We start from the raw sequence: 16,784 nt of genomic DNA, 5'->3' as shown, positions 1-16,784 counted from the left end.
TTGACCTGTTTTTTTTAGCTTGTTTCCCAAGGTCACCATCTTGGTGTTTGTCAAGAGGGTTGAGAGTGCCTGAAGAGATTGCCTATGGCCACATCACTCTGAAAGCACCCAATCTTGTCTGATCTTGGAGGCTAAGAAGAGTCAGGCCTGGTTAGTACCTGGATGGGAGACCACCTGGGAATACCAGTTATTGTAAGCTTCTTTTTATGTTGTTGGCGTTGATTAGTTTTTTTTTCCGCTTGTTTCCCAAGGTGACCATCTTGGCATTTGTCAAGAGGGTTGAGAGTGCCCAAAGAGATCGCTTACAACAGCATCACCCTGAAAGAGCCCTATCTCTTCTCATCTCTGAGGCTAAGAAGGGTTGGGCCTAGTTAGTACCTGTATGGGAGATGGCGTTGGAATACCAGGTGCCGTATTCTTCTTTTTATGTTGTTGACATTGACCTGTCTTTTTTCCCAAGGTTGGGCCTTGCTAGTACCTGGATTGGAGACCACCTGGGAATACTAGGTGCTGTAGGATTCTTTTTATGTTGTTGGCGTTGACTTGTTTTTGTTTTGTTTGTTTACCAAGGTGACCATCTTGGTGTTTGTCAAGAGGGTTGAGAGTCCAGCTTGCCTATGGCCACATAACCCTGAAAGCACCAGATCTCATCTGATCTCAGAGACTTAACAGGGTCTCGTCTGATCTCAGAGACTAAACAGGGTCGGGCCTTGTCTGATCTCAGAGACTAAACAGGGTCGGGCCTTGTTAATACCTGGATGGGAGACCACCTGGGAATACTAGGTGCTGTAGACTTCTTCTTATGTTGTTGGCGTTAACTTGTTTTTTTTTGTTTGTTTCCCAAAGTGACCATCTTGGCGTTAGTCAAGAGGGTTGAGAGTGCCTGAAGAAATCTCCTACGGCCACATCACCCTGAAAGAGCCCAATCTCATCTGATCTCAGAGGCTAAGCAGGGTTGGGACCAGTTTAATCCCTGGATGGGAGACCGCCTGGGATTTCCAGATGCCGTAGGCTTCTTGTTATGTTGTTGCCGTTGACCTATTTTTTTCCGCTTGTTCCCAAGGTGACCATCTTGGCATTTGTCAAGAGAGTTGAGAGTGCCTGAAGATATTGGCTACGGCCACATCACCCTGAATCTGTTCCATTTCATCTGATCTTGGAGGCTAAGCAGGGTCAGGCCTGGTTAATGCCTGGATGGGAGACCGCCTGGGAATACCAGGTGTCGTAGGCTTCTTTTTTTTTTTCTCCAAACAGGGGAAGACGGTCCCCCGAGTACATAATATAACAGAGAAATACAGAGCAAAAAGCACCTGAACAATACTTGATCCAGGTATATTCGCAAATGGGAGTCTGCCTTCCATCAATCATAATGATTCAAGGCACGGATAAAGTACTGTACCAAGATCCAGGGTCACACAAACCCCAGGTCCCTCCGGCATAATCCATCCAGAGGGGCGTGTGGGGCCGTCATTCCCAATTTTCCACTTTTTCCAAAAGAGAGAGGGGGTGGAGGGGGTGAGAGATAGGGGAGGAAGGCAGAAAAGAGAAGGGGTGAAAGTCTGTGAATTTTTGTGGTATGCATCGGATCTCTGTCCAGAAGTCCACCAAGCTGGGGCAGGACCAAAAAATGTGGAGCAACGTGCCCTCTTCTTCTCCACACCTCCAGCATATGTTCAAGGAAGAGGGGAAACATTTATGCAGCTTTGATGGTGTCAAATACCACCTGGTGAGAAGTTTAAAATTTGTCTCCTGTATCTTCGTGCACAGCAAGGTTTTGAGAGCCAAAGTGATAATGCGTTGTCTCTGTGCTGGGGAAAACGAGCAATTAAGGTCCTTTTCCCAGTTGGACAGACAGGTTAAGTGTGGGTGATCTGTTTGAGAGAGAATGTGGACCAAAGGGCCTTCGCTCCTGCATAGAGTCTCAAACTCCGTCTGAGGGCGGGCGAAAGTTTGAGTATTGGGGATGGAATGGAGAAAATGATGTGGTTGCGCCGCTCTCCAAAAAGGCAGTTGGAAAAGCCCTGTCGGATCTGTTAGGGTTGAGAAAGAAGGCCATTTTCCATCAATGACGAATTTAGACGCATGGTCTAGGTTGGAATTTCTAAGTGGGTCCCCGGTTCAAAGTTTGGATGGCCACGTATAGGGAATAGGAGGGAAGTCAAAGACGTGAGTGTGTTTTGGGTAGCGATCAGGTGACTGACTTTCAATGAAGCCCCTATAGTGGGATGTGACGTCAATTCTGTGGGTAAATCCTTATAGCACCACATGGCGCTTCTTAGCGGAATTCGGGAGTGAGATTGTCCTAGTTGCACCCAGAGCTTAGAAAGTTTGTTTCCATTCCAGTCCAATACACGCCTCAGATGGGAGGCCAGGTAGTAGCGTCGCAAGTCAGGGAGAACCAACCCTCCCTGTTGTTTAGACAATGTCAGCTGTGACCACTTAAGTCTGGGATTTTTGTGGGCCCAGTTAAATTGAGTGAGCAGGGATTGAGCTTGCTTAAAAAACGGGACTGGAATCTGGATCGGGAGAGCTTGGAAAAGATAGGTAAATTTAGGCAGTATGTTTATTTTAATGAGATTGCATCTCCTGAACCAGTAATGGAGGCCAGAATGCCACCCGTGAAGCAAACTGCAGATCTTAGTGACAAGGGGTGGGGGGAAGTTCAACTTAAACGTACGCGCGATGTCCGGTGGAATGTAAGTACCTAAGTACTTAAGGGCTGTATGGGTCCATTTAAATCGAAAATTGGACTGCAAGTCTAGTAACGTTTGCGGGGGGACTTCGACCCCCATGGCCTCTGATTTCAAGACGTATCCCGTATATCTGGAATTCCCGAAGGAGATTTGGCAAGGAAACTCTGAGATTCGTCAACGAGAACAGCATGTCATCCACGTAGGCAGATATCTTGCACTCAATAGTACCCATTTGGAGTCCCGTTATGTCTGAGTTTTGTCGAATTGTGGAGAGAAAGGGTTCCAATGACAGTGCGAATAATAGGGGCGACAGGGGGCAACCCTGTCTGGTCCCATTCCCGATGTCAAGGGGAGATGAGAGCACCCCATTCGCTTTGAGTTGAGCTGAAGGGCGTGAGTATATCTTACTTATCCATGCCAGCATCCGTTCACTCAGACCTATATGGCGAAGGACCGAGAACATGAATGTCCATTTGACCCGATTAAAAGCCTTCTCGGCATCAGTACTCACAAAAAGACAAGGGGTCCCAGATGACTTTGCTTTATGGACCAGGGTAAGCACCTTAATGGTGTTGCCCCTATCTTCCCTGGTGGGAATAAAACCTAACTGGTCAATATGTATAAGGGACTGCAAGTGCTGTGCCAATCACGTGGCGAGAATTTTAGAGAATAGTTTTAGGACCGAACTTAGGAGGGAAATGGGTCTGTAGCTCCCTCATAGGCCCGGGTCTTTGCCCTCCTTAGGTATCAATGAGATGTGGGCTCTAAGGGTATCCTCAGGAAAATCCCCATTCGAGCTCAGAGTATTCAATAAAGTCACCAAGCGCGGGCCGAGAATAGGGAGGAAGGTCTTATAGTATTGTGCGGTATATCCGTCAGGGCCCGGAGCCTTACCCACCTTCGGAGGTCCCACGGCCATCTGGACTTCTTCCAGTGTGATCGGGTCCTCCAAGTACTCCCGTGATTCCGATGAGAGGGTTGGTAGACCAGAACCGGTTACATATCTGTCTATATTATCCTGTCCGGACCCCGAATCGGGCAGGTTGTAGAGATCAGAGTAACATTTTTCAAAGACTTTGGCTATTTGGGTTGGGGTAGAGGCCCTCTGGCCATTCTCATCTATCAACTGTGGTATGTAAGAGGCAGATTTCAACTCATTTACCGACCTGGCTAAGATTTTTCCGCATTTGTCCCCTGACTCCTACGTCAGTTTACGACAAAACTGGAGTGCCGCTTTCGCTTTATAATGGAGTAGGTCAGTAATCTGGGTACGGAGTGTCCCCAATTCAATCTCTAAGGTCCGTGAGGGGGCATGTTTATGTTTCGCTTCCACAGAGGCAAGTTCACAAAACAGATTAGCAAGCTGTTCCTTCCGTGTTCGTTTGATGCGCCCCCGTGCCTGATAAGTACCCTGCGGAGTACTGACTTGTGAGCCTCCCAAATTATCCCCAAGTCGCAGTACTGCGTTTAGTTTTCTTGGAAATAAAGGTCCAATTCCCTGGTCACACAGACCTTAGTGAAGGATCTTGACCGTAGAAAGGGGAGGCTAGAATTTTTAAAATGTGTTTCTTGTATAAAGGCCACATCAGTACAGGAAGTCTTCAGTCCTCACAGGAGGATCCACCATTTTTCAGAGGAGTTCAGTCCCTTAACGTTTAGAGAGGTGACCTTGACTGAGTCTGCCATCGCTCCTAGGGGAGGGGAAGGGGGACGTCAGAGAAAAGCAAAGAAAGTTGAACCAAGGTAGGTATTGGGTAGGTAATGGATGGCGGGAACTAAGGGGGAGAAAGGAAGGAAAGGTAAGGGGAAAAAGAGGTCGGGCACCTCAACCCCAGGGGGAGAGGGAAATTAAGGGTTGTCCGCACTCAACAGTACAGGAATTGTATACTAAAACAGCACAATTATGCTATAGCATTTACCAGATGTACACTGGGTTTAAAGCGCCGTCCTACTTGGGTTGGTGGGTAGACAGGTCGGAGAGGGAGCCCCCGGATTCCAGTCCCCCCAGTCCCGGCAGTGGTAAATGTCCCGTCTGATACCAGTATGCAAATAAAAGACAATCAGTAAAATCATAGAACCAAAAAACAATAGTATAATCAAAACAGAGGTAGAGCATATAACTGTCAGCGCTGAGGGGTCTCCTTAGCTCGCCCTAAATGTAGGCATGCATGTGGGAGCCCGTCACAACAGAAAAGGCATCACAGAATGGGATCCAACACCCCCGTCCCATACCCCAAATGTACATGCAGCCCCCGAACAAATGCATTTCTCCCTTTGGCAGATTGTCCTCTCCTTACCCCCTCTCCTCCGTCCACACCCCGGGGGAAAAGGGGGAGGGAAGGGGGGAAAAGAGGGGGGGAGGGGGGATTGAAGGGGGGACGGAAGGGAAGGAGGTAAGGGAGGGAAGGGGGCAGCAAGGGAGAGGGGAAAAACATGCGGAAAGGTCAAGTCCTTTAGCGCACCCACACCAGCAACCACCCGGACCCCATAAGTTTCAACTCCTCCCCTCCATGGTCACCACATCAAGATGAAAGATGAGCAGCCCTGGTCGGTGCATGGAGAATCCGGCAGGCAAGGGGCTGGGGCCACCATCCCTCCATCCAACGGGAGACTTCACTCGAGCAGCAGTCCTGGGGCCCGCCAATTAGCATCTCTCCTGCATCGCCATCGGGGGCTGTGTAGAGCAACCAGAGGGAGGCTGGGACCGCCCAAACAGTAAGGGGTAAATCCTCTAGGGGGGTCCAGAGTCAAACTGGAGGGAAGCAGTGTCTCGTACCAATAGGCGCAATAAATAAGTCATCCAGGGTGTCCCCGAAAGCTGCAGAAGGCAATGTCGGCAAAGAGTAGGTGGGGGCCAGAGCGGGGGACGAGGGGCACAACCAGGGGGAGGGGACACATATGCGGAAATGTCAAGCCCTTCCAGTACAGCGCACTAGGTATCACTCAGACCCCCCAAAGTGCAACTCCCCCCTCTAAGGTCAAGACTCCAGAAGGGAAGATGAGCCGCCCTGGTCTGTACATGAAAGAACCTGCTGCCAAGGGGTTGGGGCCATCATCCCTTCCTCCAATGGGAGATGCCACCAGCATGACAGCCCCGTGTCCTGTCAAGTGGTGCCCCTCCGACAATGTCGTCGGGGTATATGTGGAGCATCCAGGGGGAGGCAGGGACCACCCAAACAGTGAGGGGTAAAGCCTCCAATGGGGACCGGTGTCAGACAGGAGGATAGCAGTGTCTTGTACAAGTTGGTTAATTAGACAAGTCATCCAGTGTGTTCCTGTGAGCAGCGGAAGGAAAGGTCGGTAAGGATTATGAATGGGTGGGGGCCAGGGAGTGCATAAAACTGCCACCAGATGACCGGGGCAGAGAGGGCAAAGGGATGAAAGTCAGATCTGGTAGGTGGGGGGGGGTGAGGAGTGTCATTCATATTACTCACGTTGGCCATCCCTTGAAGCTGAGCGCTCTGCATACCCAGGATGTTCTTCTGTATAATCTAGTATATCTGTATACATTAGCCTGTCTTTTGTACACATTAGCCTCTCTGTATCAACTAGCCGGTCCTCTGTATACACTAGTCCGTCCCTAGCTTGTCTTTTATACACCTAGTCTCTCGGAATACCCCGCCTTTCTGTATACATCTTTATACACTAGCCTCTCTGTGTACCCTAGCCTCTCTGTATAATCTTGCCTCTCATTATACCCCAGCCTGTATTCTGTTTACCCAATTTTGTCTTTTATATAATGTCTACTTTATATATGTCTACTGTATAACTTAGCTTCTCATTATACCCCGGCCTCACTGTCAGCTTGTCTCTGTACACTAGCCTCTCTGTTTTCCCTAGTCTCTCTGTATAAAATAGCCTCTCTGTATACACTAGTCTGTCCGTATACTCTAGCAAGTCTGCATACACTAGCCTCTTTGTGTAAAACAGCCTCTCCCTCTGTATAACCTCGCCTCCATCTCTGCATATCCAGTACGTTCTTCTGTATAATCTAGCCTGTCTTTTGTACACATTAGCCTCTCTGTATAAACTAGCTGGTCTTCTGTATACACTATTCCGTCTGTATACACTAGCAAGCCTGTGTAACCCAGTCTCTCTCTCCCTAGAAAACACCAACCCTGGCCCTGACAGAGGAGGAGGGTTAAATAGTCCCTCAGACTCCTCCAACAAATATGGGCTGGCCTACGGCCAGCCTTCCCACTTGTAATCGGAGTCTTCAAGTGGGAAATGCGATATTACTTAAGACCCAAGGCCTGGATGGTCAGTATGCTTGAAAAGAGGGCAAAAAGACACAAGTATAGGTGGAAAAGGAAAGGTAAATATCCCATCCATAAAATGACGTATGCCCAAACGCCAACTGTAAGTAACCGGTAAGTTACCGCTGTGAGAGTAGAATCCACCGACTCTTGACCTGAAGATGAGAAGGAACCCCCTAAGAGTCTGCAAGCTACGCAAACCCAAATTAATGTCCCGTGAAGGATAGGATGAGCCTGATGCACAAGGTAACCCAGACATGAGAATGAACTTCTTGTGAATGAGAGGATACGTGGGGAAAAGGGAGCAAGGGCTGACCCGAAGAACCCCTGCAAGAAGATGGCTGAGCAGACTGAAAAAACCCAACACAAGACCGCCTGGGGTATACAGTGAGGCTATTATAATTGGAATGAGGCTGGGGTAATAAGATTGGCTTGGGTATATGGCGAGGTACACCCTAGAAAAGAAACAGAAATCAGAAAAGTCAAACAAGGTAATACAGATATGCTAATGTTATTCCCCTGAGCCTAGTGTATACAGAAGAATGGCTAGTGTATACAGAGGGGCTAGTGTGTACAGATGACAAGCTATTGTTTACAGATAGGCTTGTGTATACAGAAGAGAGTCTGGGGAATTCAGTGAGGCTAGTGTATGCAGAGAGGCTGGGACACCGAGACTATTGTAAAAAGAAGGCAGGCTAGTGTATATAGGTTACGGGCACGTGTATACAGAAGACAGAGAGGCTAGTCTATATGGAGGGACTGGTGTACACAGAAAGATTAATGTATACAGAAAGGCTAGCGTGTACAGAACACAGGACTTTATTTTTTGCTAATGCAACTACTTCTAAATCATGTAAAGAATTACAGTGCTTTTTTCATATTTTGGTGCTGTTAAAAGGTCAATGGTGTGTTGTCAGTGGTGATATCAATGTGACAGTTAATGTGGAGAACTACATATATACAAAATAGAGCAAAAAAGTGCTAAGTTTATTTTGTTAAGTCATTGACTGATAGACGTTAAGTAATTGGCCGTTATTGGTTTGGCAGTACATGGTTTATTTTGATGTAAGATAGTTTTATTCTCTACCTATAGCCGAGTTTTAGACGACTTTAATTATTAGCATTAGTCACATTAATCATATTTATTTTTGCAGAGTGTAAGTATTGTAGTGAGATGATATTGCTTTTGAAAGATTTGTATTATTATACATAGCATTGTTAGTAGACCAATAGGACAATTTACATGGCTTAATATTGCAGAGCGTAATTTAACAGGAAAGAAATCCAAAGCGTTAGTTGCAATAGCTTCATAAAACTGAGAAATCGTTGCATTACTCTAAATGTAAAAGTTGTTCCGGTAGCACTGAGAAGACTGATATTAGATGAGTGATCTACCCATTCCGTTTACTATTGCAGAGAGATACCGGTTAAATGTTAATATCTTAATATTTGTGGCTGCGTGTAAGGTAGAAATAAGATGGTTTTGTGTGAGTTGGTTTACCAGGATTTAGAGATCGTAGTCTGATTATTCTAATAATAAATATAGCAAAATAACTCAGATTAATATTGAGACAGTATATACAGGACGAGTTTAGGTGGCAATACACGAAATAAGAGCAACGACGAGTGTAGGTTTTTATCAATCAGGTTCACTACGTGTCTTTAATCATGCAGTGAATATACCCCAAATATAGCAAAGGATGAGAAAGGAAAATAACTAGCAGAGGATGACATGGCAAAAAGACAAACTGCAATAGAAATGTGAATGTGAATTAGAGATGAAATTTCAATCCCCATAAGTAACCATTAATAAAGGTAACACGGCTACGTACAGCAAAGTTTGAGCTAAGCAGCTAAATATTCCGTTATATTGCAGAGCTTAAGTATTGCAGTTGAAAAGAGATCGGAAGCGTTTGTTGCAGTAGCTTCAAAATGACTGAGAAATTATTTCATTACTCTAAATGCAAAAGTTATCCCGGTAGCACTGAGAGGACTGATATTAGATGAGTTATCGTTGTAGTACAAATTCAGTTTCCTATAGCAGAGAGATACCAGCTAAATGTAAGAAGTGCAATTAAACTGTTCACATCGGTAGCATTGCATTACTCTTAATGTGTGAAGCGTGTAAAGAAGCAAAAGATGGTTTTGTATTATCCTAAAAGTAGCAGTATACGTAATAAAGGTGAGTAGGTTACCGGGATTTAGTCATAGAAAACCCTATAATCTAATTTAGCAAAATTAGAAAGGATAATATTGAGACAGTATATACAGGTCGAGTTTAAGTGGAAATACACAAAATATCTAGCTAACCTTTACATTGTTCAATAGAGCCTTGCAAAGTAATACCAAGGCAGAATATCGGACTAGCAATTAGATGAGATGATTGCTGTAATCATAAAATATCAGCAACTTGTCTTTAAGGATGAGAAAGTATAACTGGAAAAGTATGACATTTCAAAGAGACAATTTGCATTAGAGATGTGAGATAGACATGAAATATCAATCCCCATTGGTTACTTACATGTAACCATTAATACAGTTAACGCGGCTACATACAGCAAAGTGTGAGCTAAGCAGCTAAAGGGTATACATTATTTAAGAGTAAATTGACGTAGCTTGTAAATTCCAACGTGTAAATCGTTCCATTAATTTTGTTACGCACGAAGACGGCTTACACTGACTTTTTTCCGTTTCCACTGGTTATCCGCATAATGTATCAGTAACCCTGAACATTAATAGTGATAGACAGTTTACAATAGGATGTATGCTTGATGTGAATGTAAAATAGTTGCATTATGTGTTATTAATGTAATCAAACTTTATTGCTATCCTTTGCTACTGCAACCAATTCTCAATCAAGTAAACCGTCCCACTGCTTTTCTCGCATTTTGCTGCTGTTAAAAAATGTGTTACCAGTGTTATGTGTTACAAATGGTTATCAGTGTGACAATTAATGTGGAGAAGAAGTAATACATAAAATAAAGTCAGAAAGAGAATCCTATTGCATAGAGGTAGAGAGATGGTTGCATTATTCTTAATGTGCCGGCTGTAAAAGGTTTTAAAAAGATGGTTTTGTGTGAATTTTGCTTTATCGTAAAATTAGCTGTAGACATAATAACTATGGTTACGTTTACAATGATTTAGAGATAGTAATCTCTATAATATAATAATAATAAGTATATTGAGGCAGTATATATAGGTCGAGATAAAGTGAATACACAAAAGGGATCAAGGGATAGTTGCAAAGTAATATCCTCATTAGGGCAGAAAGTCGGAATAGCAATGAGATCAGATGGTTGCAACATAACACGAAATATGAGCACGGCTAAAATACAGAAAAACAGTACATTATTTAAGAGTACAGTAGAATATAGTATAAATTATTTAAGATTAAATTGACTTAGCTTGAAAAAATCTAAGTTTAAATCGTTGAGTAAATCGTTGAGTAAATCGTAAATTTATCAGCTAAGTTAACTCTGAGATTATGACTAATTTGACAATTCCATTACGCGGTCCAATTCCACTGGTATAATCATAATGTAATATCAGTAATTGCTATCAGTAAATGTTAAAATTTTAGACGGTTTACATTAGGATGTGTAATTGATATGGATTTAAAAGCGGTACATTAATTTTCTGAAGCATATGGCAGAAAGACGACTTACACTGCTTTTCTCACATTTTGCTGCGGTAAAAAGAAATGTTTTGTCACTGTGTTTTAACTGTGACTTATTTGCTTATGTCATGACAGCTTGATACTGGTTGAGCAATAAAACAGTTTTATTAAGATGTAAGACTAGTTTTATTCTCTACATATATGCTTTTCAGAGAGTTGTATAATATAGGCGACCAATAAGACATTTAAATGGCTTAATATTGAAGGGAGGAAGTATCGCTGTTCAACGGTAAGAGATTGAAAAATTAGCTTGATAGTCTAATTTTAAATGATATGCCGGTACCAGTGAGAAAGCTTATATTCGACTAGTTGATCTTTGCCTTACACAATCCTATTATTATTATTAAGATTCTAATGCAGAGAGATACTCAGTTAATGTCAAAGATACTCGGTTAATGTCAGAAAAGCAATAAACCTGTTTACATCGTTAGCGAGCGATAGTTACATTACTAATAATATGTGCAGCATGTCTGGTAGCAAATGGATGGTTTTGTGAACATTTTGCATTACCGTACAATTAGCGGTAGACCTCATCGAAGTGAATAGATTTAACTGGTTTTGAGATAGTACTCTCTATTTCTCATAATAAATAAAGCAAAATAAGTCAGGATGGTGTGTCGTCAGTGGTGATATCAAAGTGACAGTTGATGTGGAGAATTACAAATATGCAAAATAGAGCAAAAGAGTGCAAAGTTTATTTTGTTAAGTCATTGACTGATAAGTCATTTTTTAAATTATTGGCCGTTATTGTTTTGGCAGTACATGGTTTATTTTGATGTATGATAGTTTTATTGCATGCTTGATGTGGGTGATTAAAATCGTGTAGTGAGTATAATCTATATTTAGCATACGAATGAAAAGGCATAACGTGGCTATGAGACAAACTCCATTAGAGATGCGAGCTAGATGAAATGATGAAATGTGTCTGTATATCCACGATTGTCTTCTGTTATCACTTAGCCTACCCTCTAAATTCACTAGCCTCTCTATATACACGAGCATGTTTTCTGTTTCTGTATACATTACTCTGCCTTCTTTATACCCTGGCCTGTCTTTTATATACACTCTGTTATACACTAGTTTCTCTGTATACACTAGCCGGTCTTCTGCATACAATAGCCTGTCTTCAGTATACACTAGCCTATTTTCTGAATACACTAGCCCGTCTTCTGTATGCCCTAGCCTGTCTTCTGTATACATTAGTCTCTCTGTATAAACTAGCATCTCTCTATACCCCAAACTGTCCTCTGTAAACACTTGTCTCTCTTTATAGCCTGTCTAGCCTTTCTTCTGTACACGCTAGCTTCTCTATATACACTAAACAGGCTTCTATATAAAATAGCTTCACTGTATGCACTAGCCTCTCTGTATAATCTAGCCTCTCTTTATACTCTAGATAGTGTTCTGCATACACTAGCCTCTCTGTAGAAGCCAGCCTTTATTCTGTATTCACTAGCCTTTCTTCTGTATGCACTAGCCTAGTCTTCTATATATACTAGCTTCTCTGTACACCCTTGCATCTCTGTAAACCCTGTGTAAACTAGCCAGTCTTATGTATACACTCGCCGAATGTATACACCAGACTCTCTGAATACACTAAACTCTCTGTATACCACATCCTGTCTTCTGTATACACTAGACTGTAAAAATTAGCTAGGATACACCAGCCTGTCTTCTGTACCCACTAAACTCTCTGTATACACTACCCAGTCTTCTGTATACACTGTCAGCTTTGATGTATACCCAAGCCTGTCTTCTGTATATGCACTGTCCTTTCTGTATACACTCGACTCTCTCTATACACTAATCTCTCTATATCCACTAACATCTTTGTATATACTAGCCTCTCTTTAAACTAGCCTCTCTGTGTACCCCAGCCTCACTGTTTACTCGAGCATCTCTGTATACTCAAGCCTATCTTCATGCACGAGTCTGTATTCTGTATTCACTAGCGTTTCTTCTGTATGCTGTAGTCTTCTTTATATACCAGCTTCTCTGTACACCCTTGCATCTCTGTAAACACTGTGTAAACTAGCCAGTCTTATTTATACACTCGCCGACTGTATACACTAGACTGTCTGAATACCTAGCCTATGTTCTGAATACACTAGCCCGTCTTCTGTCTTCTGTATGCCCTCTCTGTATAAACTAGCATTTCTCTATACCCCAAACTGTCCTCTGTAAACACTTGTCTCTCGTTATAGCCTGTCTAGCCTTTGTTCTGTACACACTAGCTTCTCTGTATACACTAAGCAGGCTTCTATATAAAATAGCTTCACTGTATGCACTAGCCTCTCTGTATAATCTAGCCTCTCTTTATACCCTAGATAGTGTTCTGCATACACTAGCCTCTCCGTAGAAGCCAGCCTTTAATCTGTATTCACTAGCCTTTCTTCTGCATGCTGTAGTCTTCTATATATACTAGCTTCTCTGTACACCCTTGCATCTCTATACACCAGACTCTCTGAATACACTAAACCCTCTGTATACCACAGCCTGTGTTCTGTATACACTAGACTGTAAAAACTAGCTAGAATACACCAGCCTGTCTTCTGTACCCACTAGATTCTCTGTATACACCACCCAGTCTTCTGTATACACTGTCAGCTTGGATGTATACCCAAGCCTGTCTTCTGTATACACTAGTCTCTCTATATGCACTGTCCTATCTGTATACACTCGACTCTCTCTATACACTAACATCTTTGTATATACTAGCCTCTCTTTAAACTAGCCTCTCTGTGTACCCCAGCCTCACTGTTTACTCTAGCATCTCTGTATACTCAAGCCTATCTGCATACACGAGTCTGTATTCTGTATACACTAGCCTCTCTTTAAACTAGCCTCTCTGTATACCCCAGAATAACTGTATACTCTAGCCTCTCTGTATACACTAGCATTTCTGTATACATCACCCTATCTGTATTCACTAGCCTCTCTGTATACCCCAGCCTGCCTCTCTATATACACTAGCTTTCTTCTGAATATAATAGTCTCAGTCTCTCTCTATAACCAAGCCTGTTTTCTGTATACATTAGCATGTGTCCTGTATACACTAGCCTGTCTTCTTTATTCTCTAGCCTACCTTCTATATACACTGCCATTTATGAGGTAAACAAAGATTCTAGTGTACATAAACGACAGGCTAGAGTATAAAGAGAGGATAGGGTATACAGAAGAAAGCCTAGTGTATACAGAACACAGGCTAGTACCCTGAGCCTGGGTGAGAGAGGATGAGGAGCATTAGGAGGGCTTGGTCTTTCACTTCCGACAAAGTGTTCGGCAGGATGTGGCTCAACACGTCCAGCTGCCGAAAATAAAGACAAGCGTGGGAGGCACACAACACCCACTGTAACAGTGCTAGGTTCCTGCATTACAGAAACAGAACACCAGCAATAAGGGGTATCTTCAGGTGTATACTGTGCAGGAGGCACACAACACCCACTCTAACTTCTGCACTGCAGATGCCTGTATTGCAAAAATTGAACACCAGTAATAAAGGGTAGCTTCAGGTGTGTACTATGCAGGAGGCACATAACACCCACTGTAACAGTGCTAGGTTCCCAAGCAGTAAAGACACTGTCCCTGCCTATCGTCCTCTATCCCTGACCGCCGCAACACACTATACAAGGCGGCCGCGCTGGCGGCCTTATATAGTGTGGGGTGTGTACTAAACCCCCCTTGAGATATAATTGGCCACAGGAATACTGCCTGTGGTCAATTGTGGCTCTCCTCTCAGAGGATGTCACATCTGTTCTCATTATATAGAACTTATTATGCTCCTCGTAAACTTTTTCAATTTGGCCGAACGGCCGCACGCAAGTTGCCCCCCGGTGCGGGAACATGGTGGGAGACATGATGCACATGTTTTGGAGATGCCCGAAGTTGATCTGCTACTGGACGGAGGTGACAGGAACCATTGATCGGGTGTTTGGAACCTCCACAAGGATGGAGGCGAAGTATTGTCTCCTGGGATTAGTTGATTGAGTTGGAAACCCGGGAAGCAGCCAGATGGCAGTTCTGAGATGCCTATTTCAGGCAAGGAAACTGATTGCCCAACCCTGCTTAGCCTCCAATGTTGGCAATGACTTGTTTTTTTTAGCTTGTTTCCCAAGATGACCATGTTGGCGTTTGTCAAGATGGTTGAGAGTGCCCAAAGAGATCGCCTATGGCCCCATCACCTTGAAAGTGCCCGATCTTGTCTGATCTCGGAGGTTAAGCATTGTCGGCCCTGATTAGTAACTGGATGGAAGACCGACTGGGAATACCAGGTGCCGTATGCTTATTTCTTGATCATACATCACGGGACACAGGATCAGTACATAATGGGTTATATAGGCACCTCTGGTGATTGGACACTGGTTAACCCCCAATTAAGGAGAATTCCTTCCCTATATAACCCCTCCCATATGGGAGGCACCTCATTTTTTCCTTCGCCAGTGGTGGTTGGTCACGTAAAACATGTGCTATGAAGAAAGTTCTGTGCAGGTCCCTGCGGGGGCCTAAGGGCTACAACAAACAGGATCCATATCTCAGGCCGATATTTTGACTCCCAAGATGATATGGTACCCGGGACTCGTCATCTGAAGAAACGAGGTTTTGCCTGTAAGTCCTCTCCTATTGGAAGACTGGGCTCTGGGAAAAACAGACTTACTGTACTATTTACATAGTGGCACGAAAGTTTCTGGCAGAGTCTTTTACAAGGTCCAGGTAGGAGGTTCTTCTGAGAAGAAACCCAAAAAAAACCTGAAGGTTGGCACAACTCTGCCCGCCGTGATGGGTGAAGGCTGGAATCTGTCTGTTTTCAGCAATTCCTGCGGCAAGGACAGGTAAGGGAAGTTAATCCTGTATAAATTATATTATGGATTTCTTCATTGAGTAGTTGTATGTCTTACCTGGTTTTCACAACTAGGGGGAGTAAGAGCAGCCTGATGCATACTTACATGCCTTTCAGATACACACGCTCAGTGAAGCCTGGTTCTCCCAGATGACTCATGTCTCCACTGCAATCTCTGCCACAATGAAGGTAATACAGGGGTCCCACGTAGTCTGGGGGTCCCAGACAGCTCCGATGGCAATTCCCTTCCCCCCTGGATACCGGCAGTCCTCGTGCATGCGCGCCAAGCACGCTCCCATGCTAATGGAGGAGGCGGGAGTGTGTTTGCAAGCCGCGTCGTTCGGTGTGCACGGCGCTGTACTGCGCAGGCGCCAGGCGGCAGTTTTACAGCCCAGAGCGTCAGGGGGCTGTAAGTGGAGACACGGGAGCTGTGGGCAGTAAGCATCCCACGGGATTGGATCCAGGCAAACCTAAGACACCTACTCAGCATCAGGTTGTGCAGTTTAAGCATATATATTTATTGTGAGACTTTAAGCACAACAGTGATTGCACTTTGTACTAGTACCTCTGCTTTGTAGCTTAGGACTATGTCTCCTCGTAAGAGGGTCTCAGGGGGAGATAACAAGGACACTGGTAAGTCACCGCCTACGTCTAGGGGTTTTAAAACGCCTGTAGGTTACCATCCCCCCCCTGCAAGACTGAAGTCAGCCTCACAGGATGAGTCAGTGCCCCTGTCAGGATTTGCAGCCTCTCCTAATATTTCAGCCCCGGTATACATCATTGAGGACTCCCTTAGGGCTACATTGGAGGGTTTTGAAGGGAGAATCATGAATTTTATTTCAGCTTCCCTGAAAGATAGCAGGAAAAGGGGTAGATCCCCTCCCTCTGCTGAGATTCCTCTTTCAGATGACACTTCTGACAATGAGGAGAGATCCCTATCTTGGGACAGGGATCTTGAGCAGTCGGATGAATCAGAGGAAGAGGAGAGAGTCCCCTCCTCCCTGGCACTCAGAAAACAGGTGCAGTATTATACTGAATTGGTGCATACCACATTCAGAATGCCTGCTGCTGAGATCGCTACGTCCTCTGTTTCTTCCCTGGGAGTCAGGAAAATCCCACAACCTGCCTTTTCCTTTCCAATTAATCCCTTAATGGATAAATTGTTGTATGAGGATTGGGGACATCCTGATAAACTGTTTGCTCCTCCTAAAAGGTTTTCTATGCTTTAGCCTTTGGAGGAAAGTTTCACCAAGAAATGGGGGGTCCCATCTGTTGATGCGGCTGTTTCTTGCATGAATAGAAACTTGACCTGTCCTTTGGAT

At 44.1% G+C, this 16,784-nt stretch overlaps 1 pseudogene; it reads left to right on the top strand.

Annotated features, from left to right (window-relative positions):
• The first annotated feature begins 80 nt into the window (after positions 1-80).
• LOC143998771 (5S ribosomal RNA) lies at positions 81-199 on the top strand (annotated as a pseudogene).
• The last annotated feature ends 16,585 nt before the right edge of the window (positions 200-16,784 follow it).

The sequence above is a fragment of the Lithobates pipiens genome, unplaced genomic scaffold (genome assembly GCF_037356315.1).
Source record: "Lithobates pipiens isolate NorthernLeopardFrog02 unplaced genomic scaffold, aLitPip1_a1.2 Scaffold_19, whole genome shotgun sequence".
Lineage (NCBI taxonomy): Eukaryota > Metazoa > Chordata > Amphibia > Anura > Ranidae > Lithobates > Lithobates pipiens.
The sequence above is the reverse complement of the archived record's forward strand: the minus strand, read 5'-3'. Positions and strand labels throughout refer to the sequence as shown.